At 44.1% G+C, this 25,265-nt stretch overlaps 1 protein-coding gene across 1 annotated transcript in view; it reads left to right on the top strand.

Moving 5' to 3' along the window:
• Positions 1-25,265, top strand: part of NPSR1 (neuropeptide S receptor 1) — a 1,161,350-nt gene that overhangs the window by 762,606 nt on the left and 373,479 nt on the right. The window lies entirely within an intron of this gene.

Here is a 25,265-nt window from a genome sequence, read left to right as displayed (position 1 = left end):
CATCGATGTAGCACGAAGATCCTGTTAACCATCACAGACAGTTTGCTGGTGGAGCTTTACATTGGCGATCACTGAGTGCTCTTATTTTATTTATTTAAAGTGATTTTATATAGCGCGAACATTACCCAATGGTGTCAGACCGCTTTAGAAAAGAACCAGTTGCGTTACATAAGGACTTTGGATTACATGAGTTACATAAGAGATACAGACAGAAAAAATGTGCAAAGTACAAGTTGTAAAGTCACTCAAGGAAGAAATAAAAACATGTACACTCTAAAATCACATAGGGATGGTAGTAAGTACAAAGGTCTACTACATATACTAGTGGTTAGAGTTATATATATGTAAAAAAAAAAAATATATATATATATATATATATATATATATATATATATATATATATATATATATATATATATATATATATATATATATATATATATATATATATATATATATATATATATATATATATATATATATGTTCACTAAAAAAACCATAGGTTTCAGACATGCTATAGTTAGGAATTAGCATTTAAAAAACCTTAAAAATTCACTGAAAAAACCATAGGTTTTAGGGGTGTTATAGTTAGCTGGACATTTCACTCATACAACACCAGTGAAATTCCTCCGTTATAGTTAGTTGTACTAACTATAACTCGCGCACCCGCAATCCACTGCTGATGATGTCACATATTACATCATTCATGACATGAAATGTAAATGTAAATAAATGTAAATGTACAGGAATTTACATAGCGCAAATCACCGAGCGGTTTCTAAGCGCTTGCTTAGGGAACCAGTCCTGGTATTCCCCTGTGAGATACCCCCGGCAGGGTATCCGCAAGGTGAAAGCCAGGCATCCCGCCGCGAGGGGCCATTGTGGAGATTAAGCAAGCTATTGCCCAGAGTCGCAGAGTGTGAACCCGTGAATCGAGTAGGCACCGGAGCGAGAATTGTCGAGTCCATGGACATTTTAGGACTCAAGACCCCGCCGAGCCGGGTATTGAACCCTGGTCCCGGGCTGACCTCTGCTTCCAGGTCTGCCTCCTCTAACCAGTGAGGCACACTTCTCCACTGGTCATGGTCAGTGACATCACTGATGACATCACTGATGACATCTCAAATTACAATCAGTGAATGTGGTTTAGTTCGATATTTAAATAAGTATTATATATATAGTAATCTGCATCGAAGACTGAGTGGATGTATAAGTGTCTGGATGAAGGATTTAGTAGCACTGTGATTGACTGTCTAAGTGACTAATTTAAAGTGTCTCATTAAATATATGGGATAGTGATTAAACTGTGTGAATACTGTATCACTATATCTCTTGTTGTGTAAACTTCTACATATGTTCGTTACTAGCTATGTGAAAGTCGAAAACTGTATATTTGTAATAGTGATTTTATTCCACACTAAGTATGAGTTACTATCTATATGAATAAATAAAGAGGTTTTGTATAAGTATGTATCTTAGTAAATGTAAGTATGATCAATTGTTTGCATAAGTGAGTAGGATGACTGCATAAGTGAATAGGAAGTGTGTTGGTGTGTAATGTCGATGTAGGTGTATAAGTATATTTAATAGTGTTCTATTGATCTTTGTTAGCATGTATGAGTGAATCTATAGGTAAGTGTTTAGATGTATGTGTAGATGTAGGAATCACTGAGTGGGTTTTTAGAAACTTTTATTGGTGTGTCAATGGTTTCAAATACGGTACTGCATATTTTAGAATGAGTGTTGAAAGGTTATACTAGTGTATGATGATATGTATCAGATAGTCACGTGGATGATGTCATCAGTGATGTTATCAGTGATGCCATTTGAGATGTCATCAGTGATGTCATCAGGGATGTCACCGACCATGTCATGAATGATGTAATATGTGACATCATCAGCTTTGGATTGCGAGCGCGCAAGTTATAGTTAGTACAACTAACTATAATGGAGGAACTTCAATGGTTTTTGTACTAATGAAATGTCCAGCTCACTATAACACCCCTAAAACCTATGTTTTTTTTGGTGAATTTCTAAGGTTGTTTAAATGCTTATTCCTAACTAATACATGTCTGAAACCTTTGGTTTTTTCAGTGAATTTCAAAGGTTTTTTAAATGCTAATTCCAAACTATAACATTTCTGAAACCTATGGTTATTTCAGTGAATTTCAAAAGTTTTGTAAATGACAATTTTTAAATGTATTATTTGTTATATTTCTTTTTTTATACTGATTTACTACATTTTTTTAAACTATGAATTTTTAGATATTTTATTTCTTAAACTACATTACATATTTTAATATAAATTGGAAAAAAAAGTTTTTAAAAATATTGAAATTCTAAAATTGTTTTTTTAATTTTTTTATTATATTTATATACATTTTATATAGCAGGCAAAGATATCTTATAGAAGGAAATTCAAGTTACTGATAAGTAGGGGTAGAATTACATTTCAGGATCAGTACTAGGCTCAAAGATGCAGCACTAAAGTCGCTCCTGATAACAGGTGAGTACATCGGAATTCGTAGTTCGGCTGATTTTACTTTGGTCCAGCATATATAGAGCCACTTTCCTACACCATGTCCTCCCTGCAACACTGTGCAAACACGCCCTGTGGCATGTTTTAAGTTTGGGAAATGATTCCCCCTTAAATCCTGAGGGTCCCTAGGGTCCAACTAGCCCACTAGGTACATCGAGTAAGCGCCACAGAGCTGCGTAGCAGAGAGATGTAAAAAGGGGCACGGCCTAGACCACCTCTTTGTATTGCAGCTATGTGGCGATTACTGGAAGCACCTGGTGGGCTAGTTGGCCCCCGGGGGCCCTCACGATTGAAGGGGAATTATTTCCCCAACTTAAAACGCGCCACAAGGCGTGTTTGCACACATCACCTCAGGCCCCGTCCCCTCCCGTCACCACTGTGTAAACGCTTCCTGTGGCCTTTTTAAGTGGTCTGATTAAGTCCCCTTTAATCCTGAGGGTCCCTAGGGTCCAACCAGCCCACTAGGTACCTCCAGTAAGCGCCACATAGCTGCATTGCAAAGATGTGTAAAAAGGGGCACAGCCTAGACCACCTCTCTGCAACGCAACGCAGTGGTGATTATTGGAAGCACTTGGTGGGCTAATTGGCACCCCTGAGCCCACATGATTGAAGGGGATTGTTTCTCCAACTTAAAACGTGCAACAGGGCGTGTCTGCACACGTCACTCCAGCCCCGTGTCCTCCCTTCACCACTGTGTAAACACGTCCTGTGGCTGTTTTAATTTTGAAGATTAAGTTCATTTGAATCCTGAGGGTCCCTAGGGTCCTACTAGCCCACTAGGTACCGCCAGTAAGCGTCACAGAGCTGCATTGCAGAGAGGTGTGAAAAGTGGAACGGCCTGGACCACCTCTCTGCAACGCAGCACAAGGGGCGCTTACGGGAAGCACCTGGTCGGCTAGTTAGCCCCCAGGGGCCCTCAGGATTGAAGGGGAATGATTTCCCCAACTTAAAACGCGCCATAGGGCGTGTTTAAACACGTCCCCTCAGGCCCCGTACCCTCCCTTCCCCACTGTGTAAACACGCCCTGTGGCTGTTTTAAGTTGGGAGATTAAATCCTATTAAATCCTGAGGGCCCTTAGGGGAAAATTAGCCCGCTAGGTACTCCAGTAAGCGCCGTTGCATAGAGTTGTAAAATGGGGCACGGCCTATACCACCTCTCTGCAACGCAGTGCAGTGGCGCTTACTGGAAGCACCTGGTGGGTTAGTTGCCCCAGGGTCCCTCAGGATTGAAAGGAAATTATTTCCCCAACTTAAAACGCGCCACAGGGCGTGTTTGCACACGTCACCTCAGGCCCTGTCTCCTACCTTCATCACTGTGTAAACTCACACTGTGGCCGTTCTAAGTTGGGAGATTAAGTCCCCTTGAATCCTGATGGCCCCTAGGGTGCAACTAGCACACCAGCTACCTCCAGTAAGTTCCACAGAGCTGCGTTGCATAGAGTAGTAAAAAGGGCCGTGGCCTCAGAACACCTCTCTGCAATGCAGCCCCCTGATCCATACTGAAGGTTCCTGGTGGGCTAGTTGGCCCCCAGGGACCCCCATTAATCAAGGGGAGTTAGTTGCCCCTCTTCAAACACAACAGGGGGGCGCGTTTGCAGAGTGATGAAAGGAGAGGGCATGGCCTCCAGCGCGATGCTGGTCTTTTCTTTTTCTTTTAAGAAGGGGGGCCGTGTAGCCCCCCCCTTCTTTTTCAAATTTTTTGGCCCTGGGGACTCCATATTCTAGGGCCTGCCCCCTAATTAATTTTTTTAAATGTAACATTTGGGAACTGGGCCTCCCGAGGCCATAATCGCCCCGGGGGCCCCATTCCCAAGGGGCGATAATGGCCCCATGGACCTCCATGCCCCCCCTTCTCTGGCCATGTATGGCCCCATGGACCCCATCCCCAGGGCCCGGCCTTTCTCTTTAAAAAAAAATGAAAAATGTATGTATAATTTGGGAGGGGGCTGCGTGGCCCCCCTCCCTGGCCACTTATTGCCCCGGGGACATCATCGCCCCGGGCCTGGCCATTGTTTTTATTCTTTTGGGAGGGGGGGCGTGTGGCCCCCCTCCTCAGGCCTATTATGGCCCCGGGACCCCATCCTCCGGGGCCCACCTGCCTCTTTTTTTATTGTAAGGGGAGGGGGGCACGTGGCCCCCCTCCCGGGCCACTTGTAGCCCCATGGATCCCATCCCCTGGGGCTGGCCCTCTTCGTTGGGGACCGTGGGGGGTCCCCAAACCCCCCTCAGTTCCAGCCGGCTCCCCGCCTCCTGCGGGAGCCGGCATTGCTTTTCCACATGGGAAGCAGCTACCATGCTGCTCCCCATGTGGAAAAGCAATCTGCTTTGCTTCATTGAAGCGAGAGCAGGTTTCCCTGCTCTCACTTCAATGTAGCAAAGCAGTTTGCAATGACAGGGTGGGAGCCGCGTCACTGCAAACAGCAATGTCCAGGGGGTGGGCACCCCGGGACACTGCAGGAGCCCTCCCTGGGGGTTGGTGGTCCACAGGGCCATGAAAATGCTTCAGGAGGGTGGCCGCGTTGCGCCCCTCCCAACATCTTCAAACTGCTGGAGAGGTGGTGGCCCCCGGGGCTTGGGGGGGCCTTTGAGCCCCCACCCATGATTTTTTAAGCTCGGGGTGGCAGTCGCCGGGGCTGGGGGTGGCTGAGAGTCCCTCCACATATTTCAGAAATATACATATTGCCCCCGGGACTTGGCCCCATGGGCTAATTAAAAACAAAGCTTGGATGCCCGCGCTTCGTTTATTTTTCCAGCTGGGGGATGCGCGGTTCCTCTGCGCATTCTGAGATTTGGGGGGGGGCTTTGGGGTCCTTTTGGGACCCCCTGAGCAGGCCTAAGGTGTTTCTACCCTGCCCCCTTTGTGTGTTTTTGGTGTTTTTTTTCACTGCTTTCTTGTGCCTCGGTTCTACTTGACCATTTGTAGCCATAAGAATGTCTAAATCAAGTGTGAATCAAGCTTAAAATGTTGAAATATTGATATTATTTCTTGTATGGCTTTGTTCTAAGAAAGATTCAATTTTATTTGTATTGTAAATAGATAAAGACAATTGTGAAAGGAGTGCATGAATGTGTGAGTTTCACTAAAAGGTGATTGAGAGGATTGAGAGTAGAGTGAGAGAGATTGAGAGTTTGTATGGGGAAATTTGAAATTTTAATGTGATATTTGTGTGGTGATCTTGAAAAAATGTAAATGTTTTGCAAAAACAAAAAAATTCCTTTGAAAAAAAATAAATAAAAGAGATTATTTCAGACAGAACTAGGAGTCTTTAGCGTATGTTGTTTAGTCTTTCAATATGGCTGTATTGACTTGACTGTAAATACAAAAAACAGTATTGGCGTTTGTTTTGTTTAAATATAGGTCAGTGGCTTGGCCTTACTGTTGGGAGCCCGAACCCAGTAGTGTTATTAGTCGGTTCTACTAAGGCACAAGATGACTGCCAACACTTCCTGGTTTGGAGTGTTGATTGCCAATTAGCATACAACTCGTGCTCTGCAGGGTGCGTGGATCCTGCGCGGCCATAGATATATCTATGAATTTACTTTTGATTTTCTCAGGAACTACTGAATGAATTTATACCATTTAACCAAAAGGCACGACTCTGAACCAAGGGCCACCTCTTTGCCAAATTTGATGTAATTCTGTTCGGCAGTTCGGGCTGTAGCTGCGATTAAAGTTTCCTACTGAGAATTGCATGAGGAAAACACGTTTTGGGACCCCTTTTATCTCGGCCCCTGTTCGACAAATTACCCTGAGACTTTCAGGATAGGAGCGGACCGGAGCGGGCCACCAGTTTTGAAAATTGCGCAAACATTCATCAACCGGCGCCAAAGTTATTTCAAATAGAATGTTGCGAATTTCCTATGGATAATATATATATATATATATATATATATATATATATATATATATATATATATATATATATATATATATATATATATATATATATATATATTACAACAATTTATCCCATAGAAACTGATATTCCATAGAAGACCAAAAAAGCCACCACTCCAGCCACTCGAGTTTTTCGTGAGACAACACCTAATTTATTCTTGAATCCATTGACAGCTTATTCACAGCATAAACCAACGCGTTTCGGTAGCTCCCCACTACCTTGATCACGGTTGTTCAAAACAAGCTATGCGTTAAGAAGAAGGGGTCCCAGTGGGAAATGCTATTAGTAAAGAACAATCTGAACAAACTCAATGAAACCAAAATTACCAGCTATAATGTTTAATTCACATTATAGGGGAAAGTAATCAATAACACAAATTACAGTTGTAACAGTGCCCCTGGGGGTAAGGGGGACGTGCAGTCGTGAGGGTAGTGTAGGAAGGGATAGTGACAGTAAAAACGCGTATTATTCACACATATATATGAATTCACATGTCAAAAGATAGACAATAGGGAGAAAATAAATCAACTCAAAGTTCATAATACACATGCCCCATAGTCCATACAATGGAAGAATATAGGTAGATCGGAGCTGTGTATTGATGTGGGGTAGTCGACGTTTCGACCCAGGTAGAGCAGGAATTAGTGAAGTCCTTGCAAGTGGGTCTTCATCAGGACGAAAGTGGGGATAAGGGGCGGACAACCTGAATTAGATAAATATAATCAGTCAGTTTGTCATGTTCAAGACTGACCGAATCACAATTCGTATAAGGGTATACTGTACTTTATAGAAACATACCTGATATGTATCAGTGTTGGATAGTGCTCATAAAGATAAAGGGATTGTTAATTCTGCGGGAAAATCAATAAGAAGCCTATCAAAATATGAATATTAAACTATTTTTCATGTCACGAGATGAGGGACAAGAGAATTCATGACTTACTTGGAAAATAAAGTCCAATATCCCCGAGGGGGGTATGGCGAAACGATCCGGGTGCTGGACTGGGGGGGGACCACTCTGTGATTACGAATAAAGGGAACATTATTAGGATGGAATTCGGCAGAATTACAGATAGCTAAGGATAAAACACGAAACGGCAATGGTGGGTAGAGCTTACCGATTCTTTGGTAAAATGTGTCTCGTCCCCAGTGTCAGGAAAGGAATACCGTCCGTATTATTCAGGATCCGTATCCTGTTAGGGAAGAGGACACGAGAGGGCATCATAATTGGCTCGTGGTCCGGTAAAAGGATTGAAAAATTAGTAATGTCAGGGGCTGCAGTGCGGGGCGGTCAGGCTTACCGGTAAACTGCGGCTTAGTGCATGCTCGGCGTCTCTCTCGGCATCCTCGAGGAGAACGTCGAGCTTCCTGTTGTTGCGGTTGATATGGCAACAGGAGGTCACATGGCGATGGAGAATGAAGAAAGACTCTTGTGCGCTATGCATCCAAATCGGAATTGAACAAATGCATGATCATGCTTGGGAATAGTTAAAAAGTGGAGTAGCCTCGAGATGGGAAATAGGGGCCTTATTATAATTCATCGATAAGGTGGTGGTGCAAAACAAGCTATGGGCTGGTGGGAGGAGGAGGGGGCCTGGAATGCACAAAACTCGAGATTCACCCGACACATTATAAAATGGAAGAGATTTATTGATGATTTGTTTATAGTGTGGGGCGGAAGTGAAAAAGAATTTGATCAATTCTTCGAAATTTTAAATAAAAGCACTCCAGGATTAAAATTCACATGTGCAAAGAGTAAAGAACAAATATAATTCCAGGATACAGAATTATACATAAAAAATAATCAGGTGGAAACAACACTGCACAGAAAGGTCACAGCAACAAATGCTACCCTTGAAGCCTCGAGCTTTCATCAACCTGCCCTGATCTCAAGTATACCCTACGGAGAGTTTCTTCGAATAAAACGGATCTGTAGTGAAAACACAGAATGGGAGAAACACAGTGCAGGAACTATAAAAAGATTCCAAAAAAGAAAATATGGAAAAAATCTGATAAAAATATGTTGGGAGAGAGTAAATGAAAAATCAAGATCGGATTGTCTAAAACCACAAATAAAGGAGAAAACATCTGAGGAACCCATCAGACTAATATTGGATTATAGTAAGGAATCAAAACAAATAATCAAAATCCTGAAAAAGAATTGGCGAATTCTGAAACTTGATCCAACCATCAGCCAGAAAATGGGTGATCATCCGGTTGTGACATATAGAAGAACAAAAAACCTAAAGGATCAATTGATACACAGTCATTTTGTCAATAAAAAGAAGAAGACAACGTGGTTAAATACTACTGGATTCACTAGATGCTATAACTGCAAAGTATGCGAAATAGCAAAACCTACTAAGGAAATAACTATGGCAAACCAAAAGGTCTGGAAAATAAGAGAACTGATAACCTGTAAAAGTCAATACACCATCTATATGATTGAATGTCCCTGTCAACTTCGTTATATAGGAAGCTCAATTTGTGAACTGAAAAAGCGAATCCTGGAGCATGTACGAGCCACTGTGAACAAGGATACATCACAATGAGAATTGGAAACTGTTAAAATTCCTAGGATTATAAACCATTTCGCTTTCAGAAAGAGGGGGACACAGTGAAAAATTGTTACGCCAAAAGGAGTCAAGGCATATTTTGAACTTTCGAACGATGACCCCTTTCGGACTTAATCAGTCAGAAGAACTTTATGTACACATATAAAAGACTAAAGAAATTGAACTTCTCGAAAAACCTCCGAACTATTCTTTTTTCCCTACCCCCACACAAAAGGTTCATCTAGGGATGAACGCCAAAACAAATCTGGGATATAAGATTAAGTAAACCCACTGATGGGTGAGAAAGCAGCATGAACAGAAATAGTTTCACACTAATCGAGAAAGTATATAATAATATATGCTTCGATGTTTTAAATCATCAATGTCAGCCCACTTGAGGGCTCCAAATGGGAAATAGGGATAGCAATTGGTAAAAATAACCTTGTCTCTCTTCCTTTCCCCCAGCCACTTCCCTCTGTCCTTGCAAACAAAGGATTGTATTGGTGAGAAACATTTAAAAATTGTAGAGCGTATGAAATCAATACCTCGAGCATGTTGTCAATATAAAAGAAGATGTGGGAACAATTTCACTATTACATACTCTAAATAAGATTGGAAGTAGGATTGTAAATTTGAAGACATTTACACAAAAGTAATGATTTGATTGTGCATGAAATGTACCTGAACTACATATCCCAGAATCCCATTGTGCAAAAACATATGGATGTTGTCATGTGACCGAGGTGGGCGGGAACTCCCAATTTTAAATCACAACCAGCAAACAGTGTTTTGAACAACCGTGATCAAGGTAGTGGGGAGCTACCGAAACGCGTTGGTTTATGCTGTGAATAAGCTGTCAATGGATTCAAGAATAAATTAAGTGTTGTCTCACGAAAAAACTCGAGTGGCTGGAGTGGCGGCTTTTTTGGTCAGCAATTCCCGCAAGTAACATCCACACAAGAAATGCGTCAAGAACCGGTTCCTGGACAAACGTGCTTTAATTCCATTAGCGCAGGCAGTCACATGTCAGAGGCACCTGACGCGTTTCGGCGTTTGCCTTTATCAAAGGTGTGTCCTCTTAAAGTGCAGTGTCCCAGTTCGTATCACACGCCCCTTTGTTGCCACACTCCAACTCTTGTGTGAATGTTACTTGCGGGAATTGCTGTCTCCCGTATTTGCCAAGACCGCCCTGTAGGGTTGGGGGTCCCCGTCGGCAGCCTTTTCTTGGAAGTATTAATTGGGGGACAAGACCCACTTGCTCCGGCACACGCCTAAGGATTGCCGCCGATACTTGTGACTCGGAGCAAGGAAGGGAGCGGAGCGAGGTTGATGCCTCACTGAGCAGGTCCTGGACCCAGCGCTGATTCAAGATTGTGGGGCAAGTATATGAATATGGAAGTGCACCAGCTGTTCCCCACTGCTGTGCCATACTCACCTGTTAAATCGAGATCCAAAAGCAGACATTAAACATCATGATGATTTTACAGAGAGCATGCTGCTTTACGAACTGCATTTTGGGAGTTGGAGTGTGGCAACAAAGAATCGTGTGATACGAACTGGGACACTGCACTTTAAGAGGACACACCTTTGATAAAGGCAAACGCCGAAACGCGTCAAAGGCAGCTACGCTGATAGCGATACACAGGCATCAATCCCCTTGCCTTACGCGTTTCAGACAAAAAACTGTCCTTGATCACAGGCACGAGCGGCAGTGAAATGAAAGGCAAAGTGCTACTGATAACGTCACAAATCCCTTTATTGGCCACAGGTGAAGCCTCAAATAGTGTAATGTCTTCTGGGATCAGTAGTCTTACATTTAAAGCCACAGTAAATGATAATGTTCCTTCTGCACTCCCCATCAGCAGATAATCTTCAAAGGCAGATAGCGATACACAGGCATCAATCCCCTTGCTATCTGCGCTGCTGCCTTTGAAGATTATCTGCTGATGGGGAGTGCATTCCTAAAAGCCAAGGGCAATTGTGGAACTTCATAAAAGCACGGCAGCCTAGCCGTGGGGATTGCACCACCGCGGAGATGGCGGCCGTTGGCTCGTGATGAAGAGCTAGTTACGGTCCATCGGCAGGGCACTTACTTTGCCAATGCAGAACGCTTTGCATGGGACGCTCACTTATGGCTGAAAGTATGATTATTTACGAGGTGGCAGAAGGAACATTATCATGTAATGTGGCTTTAAATGTAAGACTACTGATCCCAGAAGACATTGCACTATTTGAGGCTTCACCTGTAGCCAATAAGGGGATTAGTGACGTTATCAGTAGCTCTTTGCCTTTCATTTCACTGCCTCTCGTGCCTGTGATCAAGGTCAGTTTTTTGTCTGAAACGCGTAAGGCGAGGGGATTGATGCCTGTGTATCGCTATCTGCGCTGCTGCCTTTGAAGATTATTTGCTGATGGGGAGTGCATTCCTAAAAGCCTAGGGCAATTGTGGAACTTCATAAAAGCACGGCAGCCTAGCCGCGGGGATTGCACCACGGCGGAGATGGCGGCCATTGGCTCGTGATGAAGAGCTAGTTACGGTCCATCGGCAGGGCACTTACTTGGCAACGCAGAGCGCTTTGCATGGGAAGCTCACTTATGGCTGAAAGTATGATTATTTACGAGGTGGCAGAAGGAACATTATCATGTACTGTGGCTTTAAATGTAAGACTACTGATCCCAGAAGACATTGCACTATTTGAGGCTTCACCTGTGGCCAATAAGGGGATTTGTGACGTTATCAGTAACTCTTTGCTTTTCATTTTACTGCCGCTCGTGCCTGTGATCAAGGATAGTTTTTTGTCTGAAACGCGTAAGGCGAGGGGATTGATGCCTGTGTATCGCTATCTGCGCTACTGCCTTTGAAGATTATCTGCTGATGGGGAGTGCATTCCTAAAAGCCTAGGGCAATTGTGGAACTTCATAAAAGCACGGCTGCCCAGCCGTGGGGATTGCACCACCGCAGAGATGGCGGCCGTTGGCTCGTGATGAAGAGCTAGCTAAGGTCCATCGGCAGGCCACTTACTTTGGCAACGCAGAATGCTTTGCATGGGAAGCTCACTTATGGCTGAAAGTATGATTATTTACGAGCTCGCAGAAGGAACATTATCATGTACTGTGGCTTTAAATGTAAGACTACTGATCCCAATAGACATTGCACTATTTGAGGCTTCACCTGTGGCCAATAAGGGGATTTGTGACGTTATCAGTAGCTCTTTGCCTTTCATTTCACTGCCGCTCGTACCTGTGATCAAGGACAGTTTTTTGTCTGAAACGCGTAAGGCGAGGGGATTGATGCCTGTGTATCGCTAACTGCGCTACTGCCTTTTAAGATTATCTGCTGATGTGGAATGCATTCCTAAAAGCCTAGGGCAATTGTGGAACTTCATAAAAGCATGGCAACTTAGCCGTGGGGATTGCACCACCGCAGAGATGGCGGCCGTTGGCTCGTGATGAAGAGCTAGTTACGGTCAATCGGCAGGGCACTTACTTTGGCAACGCAGAACGCTTTGCATGGGAAGCTCACTTATGGCTGAAAGTATGAATATTTACGAAGTGGCAGAAGGAACATTATCATGTACTGTGGCTTTAAATGCAAGACTACTGATTCCAGAAGACATTGCACTATTTGAGGCTTCACATGTGGCCAATAAGGGGATTTGTGACGTTATCAGTAGCACCGCAGGTGGTAGAAAGTTTAGGTGCCATAAAGTTCTCGAGCTTGACTGCCTGGGATCGGTCCTTCAAGAAGGACTTGACCCAGCCAAGAGCCGAGCCGCTGAGGCTGACTTGTTCGACACGGTGTAATAAGATGGTGTGATCCACCGTGTCGAACGAAGCCGACAGGTCAAGGAGAACCAGGGCCTGATGTATGCCCTTATCGGCGTTGGACCTCAGAGTATCCTGGACAGCGAGGATCACCGCCTCCGTGGAATGTGCCTGGCGGAATCCGGCTTGGTTGGGCTCCAGGTAGTCAGATGTCTCTATAAAATTGGAAATGCAGCTAGCCACATGGGCTTCGAGCAGCTTAGCACCATAAGGGAGGAGAGATATGGGACGATATTTTGATAAATTGGACGAATCGGCACCAGGTTTCTTAATTAATGGAACTAGCATGGCGTTTTTAAATGAATTGGGAACTATTCCCTGTGATAAGGACTCGTTCAAGAGGGGGAGTATTCCTTGAGGAAGTGTTGAGTAAACTTCCTTCAATATGTGCGGGGGACAAGGGTCATTGGGGGACCCGGACTTTACACGGTTCATCAGCTCCGCTAACTTGGGTTGATCAATAGGAGGAATAGCCTCGAGTTTGCAGGGGTTTCTACAAATTTCCACACTATCCACAGTGATAGAGGTGGTTTGAATACTATCCTTTATGATGGCAATCTTCTCCTTAAAGAAATCATTAAGCTGATTACACATCAATTGAGTAGGGGGTTGAGAGGGAGAAGTTCTGACATCGTTACACAGTTCGTTTACGACTCTAAAAATTTCTCTAGATTTATTTTGGGCGTTGGAAATTGTTTCTGAGAAGAAGGCTGCTTTAGCAGATAAAATGGAGCTGTTGTACTGTCGCAGGGTTTCCGTTCTCTCACAGAACTGTGCACAGAGATCTAGAACCTGGGTGAGCCAGGGTGACCCACAACTCACCTATGTTTCAGAAATCCCCTTACCTAGCTAGCTACAGTATCGCATCGGTAGTATATACTTCCCAATGTCTTAGACAATCCAGAACATGAACTTAGAATACCTCAGGTATCGTGGAACACATGAACACTCTTTCGTTATATTATCATTCCAAACCGAAACTGGGAGGCAATGAAAACACGTGCAAGTTTGAAATGTTTATTTTTCAATGCAACATTCTCAAACGCAGTATCTTGTATAATATCAACATACATATTATAATAATCAGAGTCAGCAGCATAGTCACTAATCCATAGTAAGCAAATTGTGATAACATATTATGATGCAAAATCTATAGAATTCTGTATCACCTATATTTCGCGCACCCTAATTAGCATATTATATTATATCTAAGAAGGTCTCATCTGGGCTCTTAGCTGGGCGGACCCATACCTCGAATTCTCAGTAGGAGGAGATCACATCAACAGCTACCAGCTCTCAGCATGTCCAGCATCAAGTGTAACTTCTCATTCCCTTTAACTGTATCTTGAACTCACGTAAAGCCAAAAGTTGGCACAAACATTATTTGTGTTATGACTAACGTAGTGTGAGGATCAGGCCTGCAGCAACCTTGTGTTAGAGTGTTCAGTTCTCAGTGTGCAGACAGTTGTACCAAGTGTTCCAGGCACGACTGATACCAGTACAATAATATATTATTCTCAAATAAATCACATCTTTCGTCTAGGTTAAAAGCTGTAATAACAATTAGGTGTCGTGTGCAAACCGAAGCAGAAAGGAAATATGGCGTTTAAACATTTAATAAGCACATGCTAACTTAACACTATATATAGAAACGTAATAACCATATGACACCCCCCCAATGATCCGAGGACGGTTAAAAGAAAAAATATAAGCCAATACTCTATGAGAGGCAAGACATGAAAGCAGAGTTCAATGATATCGAGCCAAGCTAAATGTATGTAAATGTATGTAAAATTCAAAAACACAAAATTATATGTATGAATGCCTATAGTGGCCACACAAAATATAAAAGACGATCATGAGGCCTAATTTCAACTATTAGGCCTAGAACATGTGAAAAAACAGAATGTTCGTATCGAAATTGGCACCATTCAGAATTACTAAAAAGTCACGTGCCATAATGATGGAAGTATTTAGAGTCATTCCTCGTTGAATGAATATGCAAAATAGGTAGCTACAGCTTCCAACATGAAATCACTGTCATCATCCGAAAACAGTTCAGCCATCCAATTAAGCAATAGGAAAGAACATACGTGCTCCTCCAGCACCGAATCCTCTAGCAACATCAGAGGACAACTCAGTGGGTTCTCGAGAACGCTCTGTGCCAGAAAGTCATGCGCCGCCGCGAATATGTCCCACTGACCCATTAGTCCATGCATCGCTGCCACAGCCATAACCCTTTCGCCAGAACAGACCAACTCATGAGCCACTACGGGGGACATCAGCTGATCAAAGTTGACGTCAGGAGAAGTCGGTAAACAGAGACACAAATCAATGGCCCAGTCGAAATCACAGCTCGGGCAATGAAACACAGGCTGGACACAGGTGAAATAGGAAAATCTGAAGGATAATCCAAAAGCCGTGCTTAAGGTCGCAAGCGGCAGGGATCCATAATAATCAAGCATCCGGTTGCGAAACTGCATCAGTAGGGGCTGTGCGTTTCCTTGCGCAGGATGGGCATCCATGTTTTATGAAATAAAATATCACCAGAACGCCTGCAGCCAAAGCCAGCAAAACAGGAAATCCGCCAAACAGACTAGCGAATATAGAATGAAAGAACGCAGGGATAATACCAAATACTTTTTCAAATGTAGTCACGAGACCACTGCTATCCATTTTAAAAAAAATGAGCGAGGCTGGTTGTGGAGGAGGCATTGAAGATCTGATGAACCAGCTCGCAAAAATGAAACGGCAAATCAGTACTTAAAAGTGCCTGTACTTCTGTGCGTGTGTTTGCTATGTGAAGGACATAAGTTTCACGGGCAGAGCTCAGGGCCACCTGTTTTTGAGACAAAAGGGCTCTTATACGGCCTAAACCATTGAACTCAGCTCTCAAGGTTGGTATTCTTGGCCAAATTAAAACTTCTGAATTCCCATGCGTGGGTGGATACAACACATTCTTGCAGCAAACGACCCTTTCAGACACGGTAACCACATATGCCCTTACCAGCCTCTAACCCACAACAAAACTCGTTATTCAAAAGTAAATAACTACCGTTGGACAACAACGTGAACGTGGGAACTATTGCAGGAACTGGTGTCCCTTTCAAAACACAGGCCAAATTAGGTTTGTCCTGATTACAAGAACCATGCAACTGGATGTGTCTGCAAATAAGTGAGCGGTCAGGCGACTGTGTACATTCTTCACCATTCAGATTCACTTCATTCCCCTCCTTAAGGCATCTGTAAGTGTATGGTAAAGACCATGTCTCATGGAGGAAAGCGCTGCCTAATGGTTCATATCGCCCAATGGCAATATATTTCATACAATTTGTAAATTTATACAAGGCGAAAGGTAATGTTATAACACCATGAATAAGCCATGTTGCTGCAGTCACTTCAGCCACCGAAAATGGCAGGGATTCTAATTTTTCAATATGTAACATAGAAAATGTTGCATCTCTCATTGACAACATGCGCTGTTTTTCAGTCAGATTAAATGGGGCAAATAATGATGAGACGTTCATAAAAGTCCATGGCACTCGACCAGACTTAAGAGTCTGTAGTGTCCACGCAAACTGCATCACAGAACGCAATTGATTTTGACCATGATATAACACGGACACTTCATCATGTACAATGTCGACAACAGAAGACACAATATTATTTAACGTGTAAATTCGGGAAGAAAGCGTGTTAATGCTGTTATCAACAACTGCAAGCACTTTCTCTAAATTAGCTTGATCAATAGCTCTCAGGCGTTTAGCAGCCTCAACCTGGGTAACTTTCCAAATTTCATTGTAAATCGCATACAGCCATCTTTTAGATCTACCTTTAGCCGGGCCTTTTATAAAATCGTTCAAATCCACATTATCATGTAATTGTGACAGATGTAGTTTAACTGCAGCTAAAGTGGAATGTTGTAACCAATTTTGACACAGCTTTCCCACAGAATAAGTCGTGACAGTATAGTCTTCTTCAAAACGTGGATCGGGCCTGAGTTTTGTGAACCCCTCAGCCAAACCCATAAAACGGCGCTGGCAAGAATCAGCACTCTTTTGCCATACCAGCCAACCCTTGGAATCCAAACTGGAAATGTTAAAGGATGAATTGTGTAAAAAAGTTTGCAACTCTTGAATGGAGGAACCAGTGAAATTACCCCAACCTGTATATTCATTTAAATCTGGGATGGTCGGTGTATTTAATTTTTTAGAAGTAGCCAAACCAAAGCATGTTGTCTGGAAAATGGTTGAATTTAAAAACAACATGTGATTCGGGATGAGACATGCACGGTGCAAAGCCTCAGTGCCTTGTACCTGCCAATCTTTGGTACCCCAAACCGATTTAAGGTCAATTGTTCCTTTCCAGAACTCGTAGCCATCTACAGCCAACCTGTCTAAAAAGGACTTCGAATACAGCAATTTTGTATCGGTAAGTCTAACTTTGGAAATGGGCTTTTGTGTCATTTTATAATAAAATGACTCGGGATTAGACTGATTAAAGTCTGTAAAATAGGTATATTTTTTCAGAAATGTATTGGAACTGCCACTGAATGAAGCAGGGCAATGTTCCCATTGTGTATAATTTACAGCAACCCTCCTGGAATTTGTCTTATGTAAAAAATGATTACCATAGTGTTGAAAACAAAACAAATCACCATAATTAATAGAATCTGTATACAGATCCTCAGCATCGAAGGCAGCATAATACTTCAAATCCGAGAATAATGCTTCTACGGCCTGAATATCCCAATCATCAGAACGTATATTTTGTTTAATCACATCTCCCATGTTTACTCTAAGCACATTTGGAACATTAATCACTTCAGTAGGCCCATGTATCTGAAATCTAACCGCATCCCACACAATCCCATCAAGGACAGGCCAAGCAGTAATGTTAACTGTATTTAAGTTTCGTTTCAGTCTGTGCGCAGAATGTGAAGAGGAAAGAGGGGCCAATGTTCCATTAAGGTACCGAATTCCTGTTCTTTCTTTAACGTAGTGACCATCAATCAGGCGGAAAAAATAAAACACAAAACCAATTGACATAAAAAGATAGAATGAAAATAGGATCAACCAAATGTATGTCCAAGGCGGAATTAAAACATGTTTTTTAAACAACGTGGCATATCTTGCAATGTTTGTGGGTTTCTTTGAAGTTTCCGAAACAGAGTCAAAAGAGAATCTGGACTGGCCTGCCAAACGGTTCTGTAAATCAGGCATCGATAAATCAGCAGGATAAGTGTAGTTTAGCTCATCAATGTTAGTATCAGGAATAGTATTTAATAAAGGACTGGATATGGCAGGCATCTCGAGGGACACCTCCTGTTCTGCACCAGATGTAATAGCCAGCACAGAGTGCCTCACCATGGAAGGACAGGATACAGCCGGTGTCATGCTATGAAGAATCGGCCACCCTGTGTGTCTTGACATTGTCAATAGAAATAAATCTGTTTTCCTTACGACCTGGAAGTGGTGGTAAAATGACTGTTCTTGTGCCCTTCACTCCAAGGACTCGAACTGGTGCTCGATATGAGGGACCAAACTCTTTCTTGTTATCGATCTTCTCTCGAACCAGTTCTCCAACTTGGGGTAGCCAGCCAACTACCGGGATCTGTAACGCATCATCCGATGTGGAGGGCAAATGTTCCTTTGCAAGACTGTCTCTGGTCTTTTGTAGATTCTGTAAAACATTGCAATGTTCATCTACGTCAAAGGCCCCGGCCTGGGCCTTGTAGTCCGGCCCATCAAGGTCAGGTACATACATCTTGATACCAAAGAGCATTTCGTATGGGGTCCGCCCACCCAGAGACCTTGTAGGGAGATTATTAAGCGCACGCTGCACGCCTATGAGGTGGGCTAACCAGTTACTGCCAGTGCCTATAACTCGAGCTGTCAAAGATTGCTTTAAGTCGCGGTTCATTCGTTCTACTACACTATTACACTCGGGTCTGTAGGGACTCGAAAATTTGACTTGGACCCCCATCGAAACCATAGCATCCTTATACGCCTTAGAGGCAAACGCCGGACCCTGATCCGAATAAAAGGTACCACAGGCAAAAATTCCCACAAAGACTCGCAAATCCTTAATGACAGTACGTGAATCAGCGCTCCGATGCGGCCATACCCACACAAAGCGTGTGCATGAATCAACTGCTACTAAGATGTACTTATACGCAGTATCAGAAGAAAATGGACCGCAGTGATCCAAATAAACACATCCAAGTGGTTTATTCGAGATGTACAACTGTGTCTGAGGCGGACGCGCAGCAGTCGAAGGTTTAATCTGCTGGCAAATGTCACATTGAAGAACATATTCACGCGTCTGTTTGTACAGTCCCCGCCACCAGAATCTCTGTTGTAGCTGAGTTACAGTGGCCGAGACGCCCGCATGCGCAGACGCCACACCTTCATGTGCCGCTGTAATCAAAGCAGCTCTGCGATCCGAGTTGGGAACTAAACGCTCGCCAACTTCAGGGATTTTCGCATAAGGAACTTTATCGGGACTTAAGTGGTATGTGTATTTAGAAGGGAATCCCGCAGGATATTTACTTCCCTTCTCCGTTGCAGCTACAGCTGCCAAGATGTCATCATCTATTTTGCTTTTGGACCTCGTGACTGCTGCAACTAAGTATTTTGGTACCGCTGACTTTGCTGCTTCATCAGCAAGCGAGTTGCCAACAGCGTGGACCCCCACGCGCTGATGACCGAGAGTATGAATCACAAACACGAGTGGCAGCGTCTCTTTAAGTTCTGCCACTCGGACCCAGATAGTTTTATGTTTTATTGTGCTACCTTTGGAGTCACGAAAATCATTCTGAATCCAAAAGAACAAGTTTTCATTGTAAGACTGGACACAGTAGTAAGAATCACTTACGATCAAAGTCGTCACACTAGGATCAGCGTACTCTAATGCAAGCATCAGAGCACGAAGCTCTGCTAATTGTGCGGTGCAGTCCCCAAGCGTCTGCGTGTGCACGACACTGGACTTGAACTCATCGTTCACCATGGCACCAACCACAATGGCGCAAGCGGAAACGTAGGCATGTTTAGAGCCATGCGCAACCTGCGCTGAACCATCAGTGTAAATGATGCAATGGAAATCCTCCAACGGCCGCATTGCTAATGGAGCAGGATGAACAAATTCATACTGTAAATACTCCTGTGACCGTAAAGTGGCGTCAAAAATAAACGTGACATCCTGGGACGTCAAGGACGCAGCCCATTGAATCCACCGAGGGTGCAAAGCTTTGGAATTAGGTACACTGGCTTTCGTAACCGCCTCTAAGGCAGGACACGGGGTAACAACCAACATGCGCTTTCCTTGTGACAGGGAACGTTCTTTAAGAATTGCCATCTGCACAGCCGTTAAAACTTTCTCCACAGTGGAAAAACGCAATTCAGCCGAAGTGTACAAGTGTGACTTGTAAGCAATAGGTACTGTATCTCCTTCATTAAAAGTCAGGTACGTGAAACCCACCGCCCCAGGGATAATTCTTATCACTAGGTTGGTCTGGTTATCACGAGTCTGTAAGTATTCAGAAGCGAGCAAATCAGCCTGCAAAGACTGCAGAATGGCCGAATGCTCAGGCAGCCAGCATGATTTGGAAAAAGATGGTTGTATCAAAGCATACAAAGGCTTGATACGCTGGGCATATTCCGGAATGTATGTCCTCCCGAAATTCAGAAAGCCCAGAAGAGATTGTAATTTTTTCAGTGTTGTCGGAGAGCACAAATGTGCGCATTTCTCCAGGAAATGGGGTGCTAAGCCCTTCCCTTCATGGTTAAGCTCGTAACCTAGAAACAACACCGTGTACTCTGCAATGTGCGACTTTGCAAAGTTAAATTTGTAACCCATGTCAGCAAAGTTACAAATTATGCTATTTACTCGACACAGATGCTCCCAAAGATCGTCGTCTGTGAGATAAATGTCATCCACATACGAACAAGCAACTGGGTCGAAGCTCTCCAAAAGAGAGACAATGCGTGCGGAAAAAACTCCAGGACTATTCTTGTAGCCCATTGGGAGTCGTTTAAACATTTTTTGCACACCGGCGCATGTAAAACTGGTCCATTGGGAACTTAGACCGTCTAATCTATGGGCATAAAAACCATTGGGAATGTCAAGCGTGGTTTTGAACCGTTTACGCTCAAGACTATTCACTAACGCAGAGCCGTGCGTATTCTGTACTGCACAGTTACGGCAATGCGAGTTCAAATGCCTATAATCCAAAACCAAATGATATGAGCCGTCCGGCTTGTTCACAGTAAAAAGGGGGTTATTCATCGGTGACACACACGTTTAAATTACACCTTGATATTCCAATTGTTCAAGGATAGCTGCGACTGAAGCTTTCGCTTCACGCCGTATGGGATATTGAGGTTGAGGCTGTGGCTGCGACCGTAAAGGAATCTCATGGCTTGGTGACAATTTATCCCAGCCACATTGATTGCGGTACACAGCCGGCGCAAGCGCCAGAGCCCACTCTTCTGCAAAATGCAGCGCCTCCACCCTCGGCACAGTGTGCGCGAAGCTGGGTAGGATTACCTCCTCCCCTCGCGGAGCTGCGAGAACAAAAGGGGGGGCCAGTCAGCCTCCGAAAGCAAAATGTCATATGTAGACGAGAGATTTTCCCAAAATACCCCTTTTACAGTTCGCTGCATGTCACCTTCAATTAACAGGACAATTTCAAAAAGCCGTTCAGGGGGAGCAACATGCGTATCTGCTGTTTCAATCACAACAAAAGTGTCAGTCGCTGTCACCTTCAACAGTGGACGGAGGGCCTCTCTCACTATGGTAATCTCTGCTGCGCTGTCTAGCAAGGTCAGAGCCCACGTCAGATTCCGAAGCCGCGTTCTCACTATCTGGGGCATAACGATGCGCGGTCAGGGCAGCGACTTTCTTCGTGGCAAACTGTGGTCTCTTGGGCGTAGAACCTTCCTGCTGATCTCCACTGGCACGCGGGCGGGGCTGACCACGTCCTTGCTGGCCACCCCGGCCCCTGCCGCCCCCTCCACCACCGGTTGACGGAGCCGATGAGTCCTGAAAGGAACGAGGAGAGCGTTGGTCAGAAGCCTGAAACCTCTCAGGCGATTTAATCATCGCGCGGTCGCGCAAATCATAAACACGATCCGGCTGCGCAGGCAATGGAGACCCAGGAGCAGAAACCTGTATTTGTTGTTGTTGTTGCTTACCCTCATTCTGCTTTTTAGGCCAATTTTGCTTTTTGGACTTTTGTTGACCACCAGTTTCCGATGTCTGACCCTGGGGCTGTTTCTTCTCCTTGTCAGGAAAAGATTTAACCCCCTTTGCATTGCGACCCACCATTTTGTAAGCAGTCACAATAATCTTTGCCAACTATGTGGGCCGGTCGGCCTCGGGAACCATCGCCAACGCGTTAGCAACTTGAAAGTTCACTGCATCCCCCTTGACATTCGCAAGGATCAGATTGCAAACCACATCAAAGGAGCCACACAGGCGCATGCCCAATTCAACAGCCGCCTCCGGTCCGTGTTCGTCCTGAACACGTTTAAGGACCCCACCTAGATTGGTCACAGACGGGGAGCCATAGCACCTCGAATAGACCGCTGCAAAAGTTTTTCCCCAGGTCTCACAGTCAGCAAGGTCAGGAGCCAGATCTTTCGGCAAACTTAGTGTAAGAATCCGGTGTTTATCACCCGGACTCGTATTGGGAAACACAGCTTCCAGCTGGCCGAATTTCTCAGCAAGCCAGAACGGAAAATCGTCCTTTTCCTGGGGCTTCTTACCCATCACGGAATTAACCATCACCGGGTTGATTTTCAGACCAGCATGTTCTGCTCGAAGCTGTGCGCCTCTAGGGGCCGCGTCCTGAACATTACGGCCAATGTAATGAACAAGCGCTCTAATCACTCCCACCGCAACTTCATGAAGCCGCCGCAGATCAGCCACGTTACAAGTGGCACGTTGAGGGTGAGGAGTAAATCCAGCCAAAGCAGGCCAAATAGTGCCCGGAATGGACAAAGGACCTAACCTCGGAGCGGTTAAAGCGTGCGGTAGGGCGCCACCAAACCAAACTCCATGCTGCCAAGCGTCTATAGGAACCTCCAGTGCTCTGTACGGAGCGTACGCAGCCGGTACATCTGAAGCAGTGTACGTGTGGAACACACCAGAATTAGCGTCCACCGGCGGAAATGTCACCCACGAATAAAACAATTCGTACGGGTAAGCATGTTCCGCACTCACCACCAGAACTACAGCCAAGCCTTCCACAGGAACATCATACATCCGCAAATGGTCACGCACCGCAATGCGACTATGCTGCGGGATGTCCACGGCTTGAGCCATGTTAGCACATGAACGAGAAAAAACAAATTATACTTTGTAGCACAACTGGGTAGTAATTCAAAGAAACCGTTTTAGATAGATTCAAGCTTGAAAAGGACCTATTTCAAAAATAGGTAGGTTTTTCCGACACTGCCGCTCTCCGGAAACGGGAATGAAGGCGTTAAGGTTTGAATGATATACTACTCGAGTGTCATGTTATAAGGCCAACCAACGTATGGGCGCCATGTCGCAGGGTTTCCGTTCTCTCACAGAACTGTGCACAGAGATCTAGAACCTGGGTGAGCCAGGGTGACCCACAACTCACCTATGTTTCAGAAATCCCCTTACCTAGCTAGCTACAGTATCGCATCGGTAGTATATACTTCCCAATGTCTTAGACAATCCAGAACATGAACTTAGAATACCTCAGGTATCGTGGAACACATGAACACTCTTTCGTTATATTATCATTCCAAACCGAAACTGGGAGGCAATGAAAACACGTGCAAGTTTGAAATGTTTATTTTTCAATGCAACATTCTCAAACGCAGTATCTTGTATAATATCAACATACATATTATAATAATCAGAGTCAGCAGCATAGTCACTAATCCATAGTAAGCAAATTGTGATAACATATTATGATGCAAAATCTATAGAATTCTGTATCACCTATATTTCGCGCACCCTAATTAGCATATTATATTATATCTAAGAAGGTCTCATCTGGGCTCTTAGCTGGGCGGACCCATACCTCGAATTCTCAGTAGGAGGAGATCACATCAACAGCTAGCAGCTCTCAGCATGTCCAGCATCAAGTGTAACTTCTCATTCCCTGTAACTGTATCTTGAACTCACGTAAAGCCAAAAGTTGGCACAAACATTATTTGTGTTATGACTAACGTAGTGCGAGGATCAGGCCTGCAGCAACCTTGTGTTAGAGTGTGCAGTTCTCAGTGTGCAGACAGTTGTACCAAGTGTTCCAGGCACGACTGATACCAGTACAATAATATATTATTCTCAAATAAATCACATCTTTCGTCTAGGTTAAAAGCTGTAATAACAATTAGGTGTCATGTGCAAACCGAAGCAGAAAGAAAATATGGCGTTAAAACATTTAATAAGCACATGCTAACTTAACACTATATATAGAAACGTAATAACCATATGACAGTACTTCCTGCGGGCTGCCGTATATAACAATCTATCTTTGTCAAGGTACCCGTGTCTCCATTTTCTTTCCAGTTGGCGGAGTTCTAATCTTTGATTTTTTAGGTCTGTGGAAACCACCTGTGGGCATCCATACGGCGAGCACGTGAGAACTTGGTTAAGGGAACATTCACGTTGCAGGCAGCTAGGAGCCTTTCGGTAAGTTCTTTGTCCATCAGGTTAATATCGGGGGAGGATGTAGGAAGAGAATTAGCCAAGGTGGACAGAAAATCTTGATTGTTTAAGGAGCTCCATTTCCTGACTAACCCTCCCAAGGGAACAGGATTTTTTAAATGGCCCTGAAAGGTGATGGAAAATTGCAGTAGATGGTGATCAGACCATATGCAAGGTAAGGCTGTGGGGATATTATGTGACCAAATCTGGTCCAAGATATGTCGTTTTTCATGGGTAGGGGTCAGGACATATTGAAAGAAGTATGATCTTTATGAATGATGGTGGCGACGCCACCCCCAGGTTTTCCTTGTTTTCTGTTCACTGACAGAATGTAATAGTCTGCCGGTAGGGCTGTAAGACTATCCGGTAGGGAGTCTGTTGTAAGCCAATTTTCAGAGACAAACAGTATGTCTGGTCTATCCGATTTGAGCAGTAGGAAGATGTCAAGTTGATGTTTTACCAGAGATCTGGTGTTAAGGTATAGACAGCGAAGGGTCAAGGCGTTAGGACTTAAAGAAGAGCTAGTGGAGTTAGAGCTTTGAGGTATGGTCGTGGATGGCTCCTGCATTAAATGGGGGGATATATGTTATTGGCCTTTAGGCGGGCGCATGTAGTGGGATCAAGAGAGGAGAAGCCAGAATTTTGTAAAGAGCGAAGTTCGAGGGAGGTAAACCTGCTAATTTCTCCATTCTGCCTGGTCCCTGGACCCGTCCAGGTGCGGACGGGCGCAGACGGGTTTGCCTTAGGCGCGCCTGCTG

This window comes from Lissotriton vulgaris, chromosome 4_1, assembly GCF_964263255.1.
Source record: "Lissotriton vulgaris chromosome 4_1, aLisVul1.2, whole genome shotgun sequence".
In the NCBI taxonomy this organism is placed as follows: domain Eukaryota; kingdom Metazoa; phylum Chordata; class Amphibia; order Caudata; family Salamandridae; genus Lissotriton; species Lissotriton vulgaris.
Note: the sequence above shows the minus strand (reverse complement) of the source record. Positions and strands in the feature narration are given on the sequence as shown.